Source organism: Rhodnius prolixus, unplaced genomic scaffold, assembly GCF_049639745.1.
Source record: "Rhodnius prolixus isolate KJV_2025 unplaced genomic scaffold, Rpr scaffold_3, whole genome shotgun sequence".
NCBI classification, from domain to species: domain Eukaryota; kingdom Metazoa; phylum Arthropoda; class Insecta; order Hemiptera; family Reduviidae; genus Rhodnius; species Rhodnius prolixus.
This window is the reverse complement of record NW_027411603.1, coordinates 35,840,801-35,856,512: the sequence shown is the minus strand read 5'-3', so window position 1 is coordinate 35,856,512 and position 15,712 is coordinate 35,840,801. Positions and strand designations below refer to the sequence as shown.

General features: G+C 32.0%; 2 long non-coding RNA genes and 1 other non-coding gene across 4 annotated transcripts in view; 2 read left to right on the top strand and 1 right to left on the bottom strand.

Moving 5' to 3' along the window:
- Positions 1-9,831, bottom strand: part of LOC141452280 (uncharacterized) — a 23,422-nt gene extending 13,591 nt beyond the window's left edge. The window contains exon 1 of the long non-coding RNA XR_012457312.1: positions 9,316-9,831. This is a non-coding gene — a long non-coding RNA (uncharacterized lncRNA). The remainder of the gene's footprint in view (positions 1-9,315) is intronic.
- Positions 730-15,712, top strand: LOC141452279 (uncharacterized). Of its 2 annotated transcripts, XR_012457310.1 has the most exons (5): positions 730-957; positions 2,752-2,881; positions 11,512-11,742; positions 12,054-12,204; positions 14,048-15,712. It is a non-coding gene; the product is annotated as an uncharacterized lncRNA (long non-coding RNA). The 2 variants fall into 2 exon arrangements; XR_012457311.1 differs by lacking the exons at positions 11,512-11,742; positions 12,054-12,204; positions 14,048-15,712 and adding an exon at positions 5,474-9,322.
- On the top strand, positions 8,908-9,015 carry LOC141453877 (U6 spliceosomal RNA). The gene has a single exon (XR_012458272.1). It is a non-coding gene; the product is annotated as a U6 spliceosomal RNA (small nuclear RNA).

The window sequence follows — 15,712 nt, the reverse complement described above, 5'->3', positions numbered from 1 at the left end:
TTCTGAGACATTGCTTTGACGCCTGAGGACGTCAAGTCCAGAGTTTCGTGTTTCACGTCCAATCTCTCGGTTGATTGCTCGGCTGTTCTTGAGTTGGCTGCTCGGTTATTTGCATTCCATGCTCTGGGATATGTTGGAACTTTATAAGTCCCCAAAGCCAGATGGACAAAGATTAGATCCAGTTATCCTTGTTCCTGCGGGTCCTTAATCATTCATGGAGAGTATGTATTGCAACAAAAGGATACTATTCGCAAAACTAAAAATGCTTGTTTATTCTAGTTGGAAAAAAACGTCTAAGTATGAGATTTCTCCTAAAGAGAAACATTAGACATCAATAATTAAACAACCGCTTTAATAATTTTAGTAACAGAATGACATTACTTCTTTATTATTTAATTTTATCAGAAACATGCCATTCCAGTTAAATGACAAATTTCCTTATTATTATTATCACACTTCAAATCTTCAAAACAATGCACAGTCAGGGTACAAAATTCAAAAGACTTCTTATAGCCCTTTTTTCAAAACCTCACTATTTAGAAACAAAAATATTTACTTACAGAGAACATAATTTTAAAAAGATAAAAGGATTAATTTCATTTTAATCAATGTAATTTACATTTTATTATCTAAATATTTTTGAGAGCTTCCAAATTAAGTCCCTAGATGGCTGATGATTAGCTTCTTTTTTTTACCCATGTGATTCTCCCTAACTGATTGGGCAACACGTGTTTCCTTATTACGTGTTTGTTGAAATGCTAAGTGTAGGTTCAGTTCTCTTTTTTGTGCTACATTTTCAGTTGTTAAACTTTTCAAAAACTTCTCAAAAGCCAATTCTCCATAATTTTATTAATTATCTGAACTGGAGTCTAAATAATAATTATTAAATGGATTCTAGTTGACACTTATTCAGTTTTTTCACTTTCAAAAGTTCTTCAGTTTTAATTAAATTTTAAGGTATGTTATACTCTTTAGAGAGCTATTTTACAAAGTATAGTTACAGGTAAATTTCAAAATTGATTTTAAAACTGGTATTTTTGGCGAAAACGTTATTTTTTAAATTACTTTTTTTCTTAATTATCCATTTATTTGCAACTGTTACATGTAACAAATGTAGTACTAGAATACCAGAGTAACATTTGAAGAAGATAGCCAGTGGTATTGGCCGAATAGAGAGACTGATGGGTGTGAGATAGACAGGTTGCTTTTTGAATAGACTCACTCAAAAAATTTACAGCGTTGTCAACGTCCTCGTTCGGTTTTAGGGAAGCTTGTAGGTCTATTTCTTTATCGATGTTGCTTCTGAAACTTCATAGACATTCATTCATTAGGTAGTGATGGTTAGGTTATAATGAGGTTGAGAATTAAGAACAAATAGCACAGAACTGTGTTCGGAGGATAAGTCCTGTATCAGTAGAAATATCTGTACTTGTGGGACATTGAAGTGTCAAGCAATTCAGGTCGTTTGAAGGGTGAGAATGGCCAAAGTGTAAAATCAGGATTAGTGTGATAATGAGAATTGGTCAGGACTTTGAGAAGGACTATTTTGATTAGGATTAGCAATTCGGCAACTCAATTAGAAAACAAATACTTGGGACTGAAAGTCTAATTTAAAAAAGTGAAGTAATGCCTACTCTTTCAGGCGGACTTTACGTCCAACTACCAAATTAGGTGTCGTGGACGGAGGCGATTAGCAGAACATACTTTACTGTAAATTTCTTTCATTGACCTTTAAATAAAATGCAAGGCCTAAGACTGGGAATCGAACCCAGTATCTCAATACATCTTAGCTTTACAGGTTTCGCCTATATCTGCTCGGCTACCGTGGTGCTTAAAAATATAATTAAAAATGTCGCAGCAGAGTAGTATTCTATAGTCGGATACGTTCTTTAGCATAAACCAATCGCTAATCTCAGTGCACTTTAACGATACGCAAAAACCTATTGTTTTATTCAAAGTATGAAAATGAGAACAGAGTCTACTTTATAAATAAACCTCACAAGGAAGAGTGGTAATGGATATGTTCTTGAAGGGGAAAAAAACATTCTCAAAGGGTATATATATATATATATATGTGTGTGTGTGTGTATAGTGAAGTGTAAGAGGCGCATACGCACTGGTGGCGGGAGGCGTGGTACGTGCTTATGGTAATGAGTGTTTTGTGCATTTACGTACCTAAGGTTGCTTTTATGTATTTGTGATTGGTGTAGTCAAGCCTAGCCTGTTCTTCTTGTATATCTTGCTTCTGTGTGTATGTATTTGAAACGTTTTGTCTGTGAGTGCGAGTAAAGAAAAACCGGTTCTCAAGGACATAGCCAAAACCTGAGGAGAGAAGGAGAAAACTTCTTCAGAACGTCCTACAGCATCCGACACTTCTTGTTTTTTTTAAAAAGACAATCTCCAGAACGTGCTTTTTTTAAAAAAAAATAATAATTGCCTGTTTACAATGTAAATCATTACCAATAATGCAACAATTTTGCGCTTATTATAGAAGGAAATGTACTTTAAATAACTATTTATTAAATAATGGGAATTCTTAGATTAAATTTGGCACTATTAACTTTAAAATATTTATAGAAGAGGAAATATTAACAAAAATAATTTTAAGAATAGAAATATTGTATTGCAACAAACACAAAATAGTAACATGCCAAAAATAGTAGACTTTCATAATTGCTTAAAATTAAAAACATTATTTGTTATTAATTATTAAGTACGATTAATTAAAATTTTAATTGTTTTTGTTTTTAGAAAGTGTTCTGATATGGAAGCAGATCTTAAAACGTTATAATGGCATCCAAGCCACGCACATGGGAACCTATTGCAATTAAGCTTAAGGCCGTGTGACGCAGTGCATTGCAGCAGCATCATTATAGTTGAGGTACTCTTGTTGCAGTGAACATACTGACGCCTGCGCTTTCTTTACAAAGAAGCTGTAGTGAGAGTCTAGAATAAGTGTCTATAGTATAATTTTTGTAGAATTACCATCTAGTATTCCAAATCTGAACGGGCAAAGCTTTCGTTACAAAAAAAAACATATATTTTGGGGGGGTCGGTTTTATACAGAATTATAATTAATTAATTACAAATGCACCTGTTGTTTTAGTATGACGGTAAGTCAGAAAATTCTGATTAGGGTTAAATGTTACATTATTATTTTTTTATCTAAACATTCATCCTTTACTACTAACATAAATATAAAAATCCATAACTTAAAATATTTTTTTATGGATCAATTTATAAGTTAAACAATTGGTTTAATTAATTGGAAAAATTAGGTGCTTTGATACTAATGTTAAGTTATATTTCTTTAACATTATTATTTCTCGATATAGTTCTCGGATTATATTGAATGGTTAAACTGAGAAATTTATTGTAAAGTTTGTTAGCTAAGCTAGTCGCCTCCATCATCGACACCTAATTTGGAATGCATTATTTCACTTTTACTTTTTTTTAAATGTAAATTCTGAAGAAAGAAAACCGATGAATAGATCTTTACAGGAATCACGCACATTCTTAAAATAAAGTTTTAGAAGTGTGTGTTTTAATAAAAATAATATTAATATGTATATATTGTGCTCAGTATAATTTTTAATCACAAAGGAAACAAAATAATTAAACACAAAAAATAAATTAAGTTGATAAATGTCCTTGAAAGTTTATGTGAAGAAGCGCTGGATGAACCCTTGAAATAAAACCGGTAATTTGCTTTAATTGCATAGAGTGCTTTTTGGATGGACAACTGAAATTGTAGAGTTCCCTCTTGAGAGCTCTTCCTTTAGATTTGTTAAATGAGAGTGTTCTCACGCAATCACTTCTTTTGTAACATTTAGTTATAAATATTATAAAGGATCGTTTCTATTATTTACGTTTATGTATAAAGAATTAAGAGCATAAAATGGAAATTCCGGCATCTACTATGATAACGGGTTGTCCAGGGGATTGGTGAGCAGACCCTAACCAGTCAAAATCCTTTTTATTTATGATTATGACAGATGAATGGATTGAAGTAATTTTGAAAGTAAAGTTAATTTTACAGCAGTTTGTTCAATGACAATAGAAATCTAATTTGATTGTTTAGAGTCAAGTAGGTAATACATATAAATTCTATTCATGACACAATTAAGGCGTGGGTTAAGGTTTTCTACACTACAATATCAAGCCCGTAATGTCCACGTGGTGGTGGAGGCGCATAGAGGTAAAAATACGTCAGATTCTTGATGTACAATAGATACTAGAGAACGTCCATCGTTTGCCTTGACTTGCGGTAACCAGTTCGCTGGTACCTCGCCAGTTGCTACTATGGAACTTCCGTTTCTTTTCTGTAGAGGTAAAAAACTCTTACCAATGAAATTATGTTTCAGAATCAAGATTTTTGTCAGGATAGGGTAGAGATTCGTCCATTCATCACCTTCTAAATGGAGCTGATCTTCCTTCTGATAGAATGGACAAAACTTATTTACTACTTATTAAAGATTACATGGGTCCGAAAGTTATTTTTAGTTTTAACACAGGATGCTTTTTTGGAATGAATGGGAAATCTGGGGCACTCATTTCTTTGAGAATAGAAATCACTTGGTGTTGCTCCTTTGGCAGTGGATAATGTTTTTCGGGCCGAGATTTATCCTAATTTTTGTGTGTTGTATTTCGGGTAAATGGACTCGCAACAACCTCGCGAAAGAATTTGCATCTGTACGGATAGTCTAGCTTGACAGACTAAAAAAAAGAATGATATAGAAGACTGGAAGAGCTAGCTGCTAATAATTATGTTCTTCTTAAACTAGATTTCGGGTTAAATAGGGGTTTCGGGTGACAGGGAGGTAGATAGGTTGGCAAATGGGTGGCTTTACTCCCCCATTTTTAGGTTAAACCATTATTATGGTTTTTTATTTCTTTATTTTATTTGAATAAAAATAATAATAAGAAATCCAGTTAACTAGTTCACAGTATTTTATTTAAATATTTACTTCTACGAATTATCAATTGCATTAATTTTCTTAATTGAATTATTCCAATAACAATCATTCATAAATTACTGAATCTTAAGTTACATAACATAAACTTTATCCATACTTATAATGATAGATGGTTAACTAGCATTTTTTCCTATGTAGTATTCAATTATTCATGAAGCAAACAAATTTTAAATGAACAGAGTCTGCCAGAGAAAAATAAGTATATTACCCTTTTCCTCGTTTCATTATTTCTTGTTATCAATCACATTTTTTTTTAAAATAAGTAATTTTTATTCTTATTGAGTTATAATGTTTTGCATTAAAATTTGCCAAAAATATTGATCTTCTTAATGGTCTTATTTTTTGCTATTATCATTATCAAACATTATCTTCAATGACTTGCTTTTTTAGGAAGTTTAGTAAATAATTCATGAGATGAACACATTTAGACTTAGATAATTGTAACTGTAAGATTACATTGCTAATGATAGGTTATCAAATAATTGTATTGTTTCTAGGAACTATTTTCTTGTATACTACTTTCTGATGTAAATGCTTAAATTGTTGGATGGAGCTGCAGTAACGGCCGTTATGAATAATAATTATGTGTTAACGTAAACCATTATATTTGACCTGAAGTTTGAACTACAATTTGTGGTGCCTTTAAATTTTAAAGCTTTAAATCTAAAGTTTATTTTGTTCACCTAATTCACCAAAAAAAAAAATAATGCAAATATCAGTCCTTTTATAATGAGGAAGAAGCATACATTACAATGGAATCTGAATTTTTTTTTATAATGTGGACATTAATTTAATGGACGCGATATCTACAGAGTGAAGCTGGGTCTAATTGTGTGTAAATTTGATAGCAAAGAAATTAATAATCGCTTAACGCGATGAATAATTTTAAAATTTCAGAGTTACCTTCTCTGAATACATTGCAAAAATTCAGAATTGCTGAGCTACGCCCAGATTAATGTGGACCGCTTTTAGCACACAAGGTGATGTACAATAGATAAAAAAAAGTCACACAAAACAGAAATAGAAAATGTGTGTTTTAAAAGCAAATATAGAGTTAAATATTTTATTTTCTTATTATTATTTGTTTATTTCATTTTCGTATTAATTTATGTATAGTGATAGATAAATTAATGTTGTTCAAATTTTGAATAATCGTAGTCCGATAATACTTTTAAGTCAGTGGAATTAAGGAAGGACAGACAGTTTTGGAGCCCTTAACTTCGAAGAGTTGCTAATTTTTCCGAGAGCAAAAGCGTTAATAGTTTGTAGGAAATCAAAATCAAGTTCGTCAGTATTTTTTAAACATTTTAATCTGCAAAGTAATTACTGCAAAAAATGGGACAGCCTAAACTTTTTGTTCTTTCAGCCAGTCGAAATCCAATCGAATAGCCCAATTTAGATAAATTGTAACCGTAATTGCCTTCTCAAACATCTTTCAGACTTACACAAACGTCCAGATGCTTAGCATCCATGACATCTTTACTGCAAAGGTTAAATTTGCTACTTTCTACAACTCTAATTCTTTGCAGATGCTTTCGAAGGTAGTTTTGCCCAGTTGGCATTCCTGTGGTAGGTGTCCGTAATTAAATAGTCTATTGTTTAAATAATTTATTGCATTTTTCGTTTTACTTTTTTTGTTTGCCTTTTAAAATGATAACAAAATAGAGGAATCGTTTGTTAACATCCAGTATCTAAATAAATGAGTCGAAAAATATATTTACTTTTTTGCTTAAAAATATCTTTTTGATCATAATAAAGAAATATATTTTCTTCAAATTTTCTCTGCTAAAATGTTATAATTATTTCTTTGTGTCATATTATTATTACCTGAGTTAGGAGAAATAAACTGATTTTAAACAGGTTATTATTTAATATTCGAGTATATTTCGTGTCCATCAGTGGTAGGAATAAAGAAGAAGTTAGGTTCCGCACTGTGAAACATGATAATTGGCACCTGTAACTCGCTGGCCATACAGAACATTAGACTAATTGTCCAAATGACCTTCCACACTATAACGGGAATCACTTTAAAATATTCCTACTAACATAATTATTTTGTAACAAGCAACATACTTGTATAATTGTGTAATTTTTTTGTTTGTTATTATTAAATAAGCCACTTTACTTCTCCTCTTGGGCCATATTTCCTTCTTGTTCTTGTTCTTGTTCTTCTTAAGGTGAGGCAAAGATAATTACGTTATTACTAATCCTGAGAGCAATATAATATTAAAAATATTACACCAATTTTGAATTCGTTGAATAATTGAATGAATGAAAAATGTAGCTTTATTCTGGGACGTATAAAAACAAGCAATACAAAGACTAATTTGGCTTTAAAAGAATAAATAAATTATAATTAAATTATGGTTAATTCGAACCCAGTTTCTCCGCGTGGGAGACCAGTAGAAGTTTTGATATGTTTTAAGCCCATTGGTAAACCGCGACCAACTTTCAATTCCCTGTTTTATCTTTGCCAATGATTTTTATTCAATGTTTAAAATATTAGCCAGAGTTCTGCTTGGGTGAAAGAATACCCAACCATAACTGCTTCAAATTTCATATAGAACGTTTTTTGGATCCTTGATTTATAAGTGCAGCCATTATTAAATGACGAACGACTCACGTGGAACCCACACACTAGACTTAAAAGACAAGCAATGACAAAACGTGCGAAACTGCTTTACAGACTTCTTGGACGACGCTCCAAATTGCCAATAGAACTCAAACGCTTGATATACAGTACTATTCTCAAACCTATGTGGACTTACAGGACTAGAGCTGTGGGGTTCAGCCAAACCTACAAACATACGGACAGTACAAGACATTTCAGTCAAAACTCCTCCGACAGATAGCTGACGCTCCTTTCTACGGTGACTAACCTCACTCTTCACAACGACCTCAACATTTCCTTCATAGACCAACTCGCCAAGATTAAATATCAAAAAATACCATACTACTCTCTCGACTAGCTCCAATCCTCTTGTACAGTCTCTCGCTTCCTCTGACATCCCTAATACTCCTCGCCGACTGAATCGCCAGTGGCCCCGCGACTTTCTTGCAGTCTGAAGAACTAAATCTCTCCTCTCTCCTACTCATATTCTCCTCCTCACATTCTCCTCTCTCCTATAGAGAGTGCTACCGCTGGGTAGTTTCTCTCCTCCTGCTCTCCTCCCGCACCAGTTCATCGCTCTCTCCATATTTACTGATTGTATACAACTGTATGCAGATTGTAAATTACAAAATAAATTTTAAAAAAAAATAAAATAAAGGGAGAGATTATAATTCTAATATTACAATAGTTTACGAAGATATACATATTCCAGAGATGGTAACATTATTGAATTAGGCTTTTGTCTCTTAAAGTAGCTAAACAGTACACATTATCGATTTCAATAATATCCTAATGTTGAATAAACAGTTTTAAAATGAAAGTTTTGTTAAAAATTGGTTCAGAATCTTTCTTTTATACCAAATAATCCTTGTACTCGTTATTTAAAGAACTGTTTAGTGTTTGGAGTAATGTGAACTTAACATAGTCTCATATCTACAAAGAAGGGAACAAAAAAATAATGTTTAGAAAGGTCAACAAAGATTCAACGTTTACTTTACACATTCGTAGATAACCTCTAAAAGCACATACATTTTACATTAGCATGTGTACAGTAAATAATTCATATTTTTCTTAAGGTGTAAACCAAGAGCTTTTTAAATAAATCTTTCTGTTCTTTTAAATACATAATGAAAAATTATAAATTTAAAGACTTCTTTTAAATTTGTTTTTTAAAATTTTATTGTTATGGTAGTTAAAAAATCTTATTCTTCACGACTGTCTATTATTGAAGTTTTGAACATTCTAATTGAATGTAATAATAATTGTGAAAGTATTTAAATGAGAATAATCATTCCTAAGGAGACCCTCATTGGCTAGCGATATTGCCACTTCGACGATACTTAAACTAAAATTGGAACGATACAGAGAAGATTACCATGGTTCCTGCACCCGGATGACACGCTAAATCGTGAGGCGCCGGGCGGTTAGAAGCAAGGCGCACAAACATAAGATGTATTGTACTGGGATCGATTCCAGACTAAGCCTTGGATTTTATTCAACGGTTAATAAGAGAAATTTATAGTCAAGTGTGTTTGCTAGTGCCTCCGTTACGACATCTGATTGGCAGACGTGAAGCCCGCCTGAAAAAATAAGCATTGCTACACTTTAATTGTTTACTTTATAATAATAAGCCATTATTGTTAATATGTTCCCAAAAATGCAACGTAAATATTAAAGATATTCTTAGATTAAATAAAAGATAACACAAATTAATAAAAGTAGGCCTACCTTTGGGTATAGTGCTCTCCCAACTTCATCTGTGTTTCCCAGATCTCCTCAACAGGGCACCAACAACAACTCAGCCCAAGTTATCCCTTCATCAAGTTATCAGTCGTCCTCGTCTTCTTTCTTGGTGGTTAGTATACCAGTTTTTCAACTTCTCTGGCAACATTCTTGATACGTGTCCTGGCTAGTCCTACTTTAAATGCTTCACAGCCTCGTCAATGGATCCATGAACTGTATCCTATCTCTGATAACACTGGCCCCGAATCTGGTACTTTCAGGAGTCGGTAGGGGTCATTTTTACGAAAACCACCAAATATTGTCAAATTCACTCAGAAAAATTGCTGGTAATTTTGACGAATTTCGCTCAAATTCTTAATGTAAGGATTCGATTGTAGAAATCTAAGGGAAACAATAAAATTAGAGCTTTGTAAATTTATTTATCCAAAAAGTAGTTTTGGAAATGGTCCAGCAGATATTTAAAAAAAGTTAAACATAAAATCAAAAACATTAAACATAAAATTTTGGGAAAACCAGCTGGAAATTTTAAATTATAGAGTTTTTAGCTAATTTCAGCTGCTGGGATATTTTTTTTACTCATATTTATAAGTTATAATTGCATCTTAAGAACCCTAAAGGATAATTAAAATGAAATAAATGTACTATGTAGTAATTAATAGGTTTATGAAGTTAGAAGCCCTGGAAGAAGTGAAATATACAGCAGTATAAGGGAGGGATAGACCTTCCATCAGAGTCATTAGTGTAACTGCTGTGGGCCATATTTCAGATAAGGGCCTAAGATAGGGCCTTAAGTTTTTTTTTCCCTTCTTCATCTACTACTCTTCCTCTATCCTTAGCTCTTTCTTTTTTTTCCCTTCCAAACATAATTCCAGCCCACTTGCAGAGCCTGACCTAAAGAAGTATGGTGGCCAACAAAAATCTGAAATGTTTCTAACATCTTACAACCACAACAACTTTACAAAGGTCATCATTCTTCTTACACCCAGCTGGCAAAGTCCCTTTAAAACTGGATTCTCTATGACTGGACTCAAAGTGACGCATTACATCGTTATTTACAGGGGTTCGCTTACTTATTTTTTGTACCTTTATTTATTTTTATTATTATTATTTTTTTTTAACTGAGTTTGGAACCATTTACTATTTAGGCAAAACCAGTTTAGTTTTTATTAAATTTTGTTTATCTGAATAAAGTTTAAGTTGCTTTGATTACAGCAATTTTTTTTTGTTCAATTTAATTGCTTATCTAATAAGAATGTATAAATGTAAAGATAGCGTTATACTTAAAGAATACCGTGAAAATCACTGAAGATCTTAGAAGATTCGGTAGGCTTGAAATCACTAAACTTAATCATCAATTTGGCTACATTTTGTTTCAGTAAAGTTTTTGCCAGACAGTGTATCCTGTAATAACTTGAACTGCCATTTGATACTTCACACAGGTTGTACCATAATAAATGTCAGTTATTAAAAAATTAGAAGAAAAGAAGTGCGAATTTTAGAAACCTATGTTACGTTGACTTGCAAGTTTTCCTGGCAATACATGTTCACTTACATAAAATAGAGCTTTGATGCTAATGAAGTTGGTACAGATAAGTAAAATATAAGCTGTTCACGTGATAATAAACTAGAGAAATGGCAAGTCCCGTCTTTTATAATTCTTAGCAAATCAAAATTCGTTTATTGCAATTAAAATATATTTTTTTAACGTCAGTATACTTACCAAATGTTATCCAAAACTGGATAGTCTAACGTTAAAGTCTGATGAGCATCTGCAGCGATGTGCAGCAGTATTTGGCTGTGTTTTTCTTGAAATAAGTACATACAGTTGCAATCAGACGTAGACTTGTTTTAGTTTGGTGTTGATGTCCAGGTATCACTCGAGTCTTGTGTCTAAGAGGATTACATTTTCGAATTTTTTAAAGGGGAAAAGTTTTTGTTTCAAAATTTTAGAGGAGGTGCACTCAAACTTCTACAGTGCATACACCAGTTTGCTAAAATGTCTGCAGGTTTTAAGATTTAAAAATTACTTGGTCAGTGCCTTTGTTAGTAGAACCTACGTTCATTTTTTTTCCTGAGAATGATCTAAAATTTTAAAAGGTTATAGAATGTAGAAAGTAGAGATGAAGATTTTCAATCTTAGTGTAGTAGTCTTATGAGAAATTTTTTTACAAAATTTTACAGAGGTGCAGATGAAGGAAATATGTACTACAGGTTCAGCGTACTAGGGAAGAACATTCTATACAAAGAAGGCCCTACAGAAAGTCGAAATTAAGATGAAGCTTTGAGTCTCGAAGTTGACTTGGCCGTCCCAGGGAGGCCACATAGATAGTATTAGATCCAGTCGGATACTGGTGGAGAGCTGAGATGACTAAAGGTTCAACCCTTCTTCGATCATGACAACCGCTAATTATAGTAAGTAATGTTCTGAGGGCTCTGTTACACTGTCCGCCAAGTCATAGATACCCTACAGTTTAAATAAGTAGGGTGGGTTTTTTGCTTTTACAGATAGACTAGCGTGTCTATCTAGAGTGCCAAACTGTAGCAAATGTGGACATGAAAAGTAACTATTGAGTTGATTCATTTTTACAAAGTTATTTGCGATTAATAAAGACTGACATTTCCTAATAAAGATATTATTCGTTTTGATAAGAGACCAGAGTAATAATACTCGTATTAATAGTTAATAATAACAAATTAATAAACTTTTTTTTTCTGAATTTTAGGGCAGCTTAGAGGTTTGCAGTAACGAGAGACCCAATATTCCGAATTTTTTCGAGGATGAACTAGCTGTTTCTTGGTTGGCAGATGGAATAGCTGTGAACATCTTCGTTCCATGGACAGCATTGAGAGTTTCTTACGTCGTTAAGAGATTAAGTAAGAAATTAGTTACCATTTACTTATGATTTTGTACTTTGGTATCACTTACTATGTGGCCCTTAAATAGTTCAGCACTCGGAAAAAACAATGACAGTGTATTCTGAAATATCATGTAATTTGAAAAAGTAAGGAGCCTGTAATAGTGTTTCTCTTGAAACTGTATCCATTGAACAGCATGGCTTCATTAAAAACTTGAACATTCTTTCTCATTCAAAACATAAAATATAATATTTTGCGTAAAATAAACAAAGGACCATAAATGTTGAAACTAAATTTCACTTTAAAATACAAGTAAAAATACTGAACAAAAAAAATATTTTATTTCTCTAATCTCTATGGGACCAAGGCGGAACTCCTCTACACCAACGCGCATGACCTAACTGTGTGCTTAAAACCAAGGCTAAAAATTGTTTTAGTCCAGCGTTTCTTCTCTCCAAAAAGCATGAAGTCTTCTTTTACGTTTTTTTTATTATTGCTTTGTGCAGGAACTCCGCCGTGGAATTTTTATTGATCATTTTTGGCACAACAATACAAACTTCTTTGTTTATACTTCGAAATCTCTCTTCTTTTTTTTCATTGGAACAAAAAAACAATATATATCCATTCTCCTTCTACTATTTTGTTCTAGAGTGCATAAAATAAAAGGAACCGGTTATTTTACTAAGAGTACAATTTTTTGTTTTTCAAATCTTTAGAAACATTTTTTAACTTTTGGGCGGTCGATAAATGGCAGATTAACGCACCATTTGTTTACACTTTTTTCTTTAAGACGCTTAAAATTTAATAGTGAATCAATTTATGATTTTTTGATAAGAAATTTTTATCGCTTGACTAGCCATCGAAAAGATATATAATCTTAACTATTATTATCCTATGTCAATAATGATGGTTTTGGTTTTTTCGACCGTTGTTCATAGATGATTTTTGGGGAATATCGAGGTGCGGTCTCAAATAGAATCAACTTTTTTGCTTTATACCAACGTTTCTGTAATTTTTACTACCTTCTTCAGGGTATTATAAAAAAAAATTGTGAAGTTTAATATAGAGCTATGAGTATATCATCATAACTCTACTGAAATTACCGAAACGTTAGTATAAAGCAAAAAAGTTTTTATTTGAGACCGCACCTCGATATTCCACAAAAATAAATTATCCTATGTCTTGCCATCTTTGTTGCAACTTATTTTTCGTTTCTAATATGATCCAGTAGTTTGCAATACCTTGTGCTAAATAGTAAAATTTAATAGATATTTAATTAATTACTAGTTACAGAGTAAGGTTGCTCTGTAACATCTCGCACATTTAATGAAATTTTGTTTTTGCTTGAAATAATATTTTGCGCTTCTCTGAACTGTGGAAAGTACTTCTAGAAATTATTCTAATTAGCTAAGATTTTGTAATTGTTTAGCAACCACAAAATTTAACATGAACCGGAATTCATTATTTTTAGAGTGGCTCCTAAAATTAATTATATTTATTTTAGAACCACAAAAATGGTTGTTTGTAGTTTTGAGAAAACTTTTCCTCAAAAGATCAATTATTTTGAAGGGACTACGTTGTTCTCTACGGTTTTGAAATCCAAATTAAATACGTTTATATAATTTAAGATCAAAATATATATAAATAAGAGATTGAAATATATCAAAATTTACTCTTGAGACATTAGAATTTGGAACTAGAAAAAGCAATAAATAAAATACATGCACTAAATCAAATCAACTTAGTAACCAAACTTTGTTATAATGAACACGATAATGTTATTTTACTAAATTATTTTTGTGTTAAAGATTATGGTTTAAATTTAATAGGGACATTTATCTGATACTTGTTAATTTTTCAGAGGTGTCAGCGTCTTGAGACTAAACATTGGCAGTGCAGGCTACCTAGAAAAAACATAACCAAAAAACTGGAGTAATGATTACGCCATTAGCAATGGCTTTAAGGATTCAAATAGTGAATGGACAGAAACGAGTAGCGAACATGCCTGATTTAAGTATCTCATACTGACACATTAAAATAAAATACATCTTAACTCCGCGGAAGTATCTGTATAATACTCCTACTTCTATTATTGCTTTACTTATATTGGTTGCATTCAAGCAAAATTAATTTTCATTAATCATAATTAAAACCATTCCCTAATTTGGAACATGGTTGCCTTAAAAATAATAATTTAAAATAAAGAAAACAAGTTGAATACTTTTTATACTAGTTGTTAGTTTATCAATTAAATTTTATTTTAATAGATGCGTAGTTTTAATTGTCGGTAAATGGGGCTATTAATAGAACTAGTTTCATTAGGGAGAGTCACGAGAAATTGAGAGAGTGCTCACACTATAGTGGTCTGCGGTAAAGCTAGCAATACTATTACCATTCAAAGCAGTAGCTTACATTTAACAGTCCATAGCTTGCTCCACCAACTTGCTACACAGTTAAGTGGTGCAGTGCAAGTTTTCAAACAAATAGAACTGAATATGAGAACCAGCTCTGCACTAGATAACTGCTCTCCTCGACTTGAAACATCGTCGGAAGAAACATCTGTTGAATACAAATTATTTTATTTTGGGCCCTCAAGGATTTTTTTACTTATACTCCCCTTTGGTTTCTCTCAGTGACTCTCTCACTCACTCTCTGCAGCCGGGATCTCCCAGCATGACCCTTCTTCCATCCCCTACTGTTCAGGGGGGGGGGGGCTTGGGCACAAAAAAAAAATACTTCCCTGTCACAATGGTTCCACTTGTTGCCTGCAACTACTGACTTTCTAGAAAACATCAGACTTGTAAACAAACGCTGAACTGTTAAAAATACTTATTTTTTTTTTACTTTAAACTGTACGTATTTAAAACAAAAACATATATGTATAGATGTGCCTAATTATATTGTTAATATGTAATAACAATCTGTTTACTCCCAGTGGAAAAAAGGCGAAGGCAAATTTTCTGTATTAAGTTATAAATTTTAATAATTGTTTAAGATACTCTGAATTCGATGCGAAATTGTTATAAAGCGGTAAGTTTTTTTAGGAGATTAGACAAAAAACTTGATTGTTCAAATAATAAAAATTTGAAATCTAATAATTTGTTTTATAAATTCTAGATTCGTTTTTGTAAGTCGGTCTTCGGTAGCACAAAGGCCCTACAATTTTTGTGGTAGTTCTGAAGTTAAGGCATGCTAAAGTAGTTTTGTATTATGGTCTTTAATAGGTGTTTAAAAGTATGAATACTTCAAACCTTTTAATACAACTTGAAAATGTTTCATTTCCCTTATACCATCTAACTTTAATGAAGTATACTTAAGATTCTATTCTAACAATATGAAAAATGAGTACTATATAGTTAATTGTAATTAATATACTTGAATAATGTTAGTATATGATAGTTTTAATTGACCGTACGATTCAGTTTTAATTCTCTTAAATTCAGATTCGAAATTCCGTGACTTATGTAAACTAGGCGATCTATTACGAAAATTGTTGTAAAACAAATAAAAAGTTCACTGAACTGAA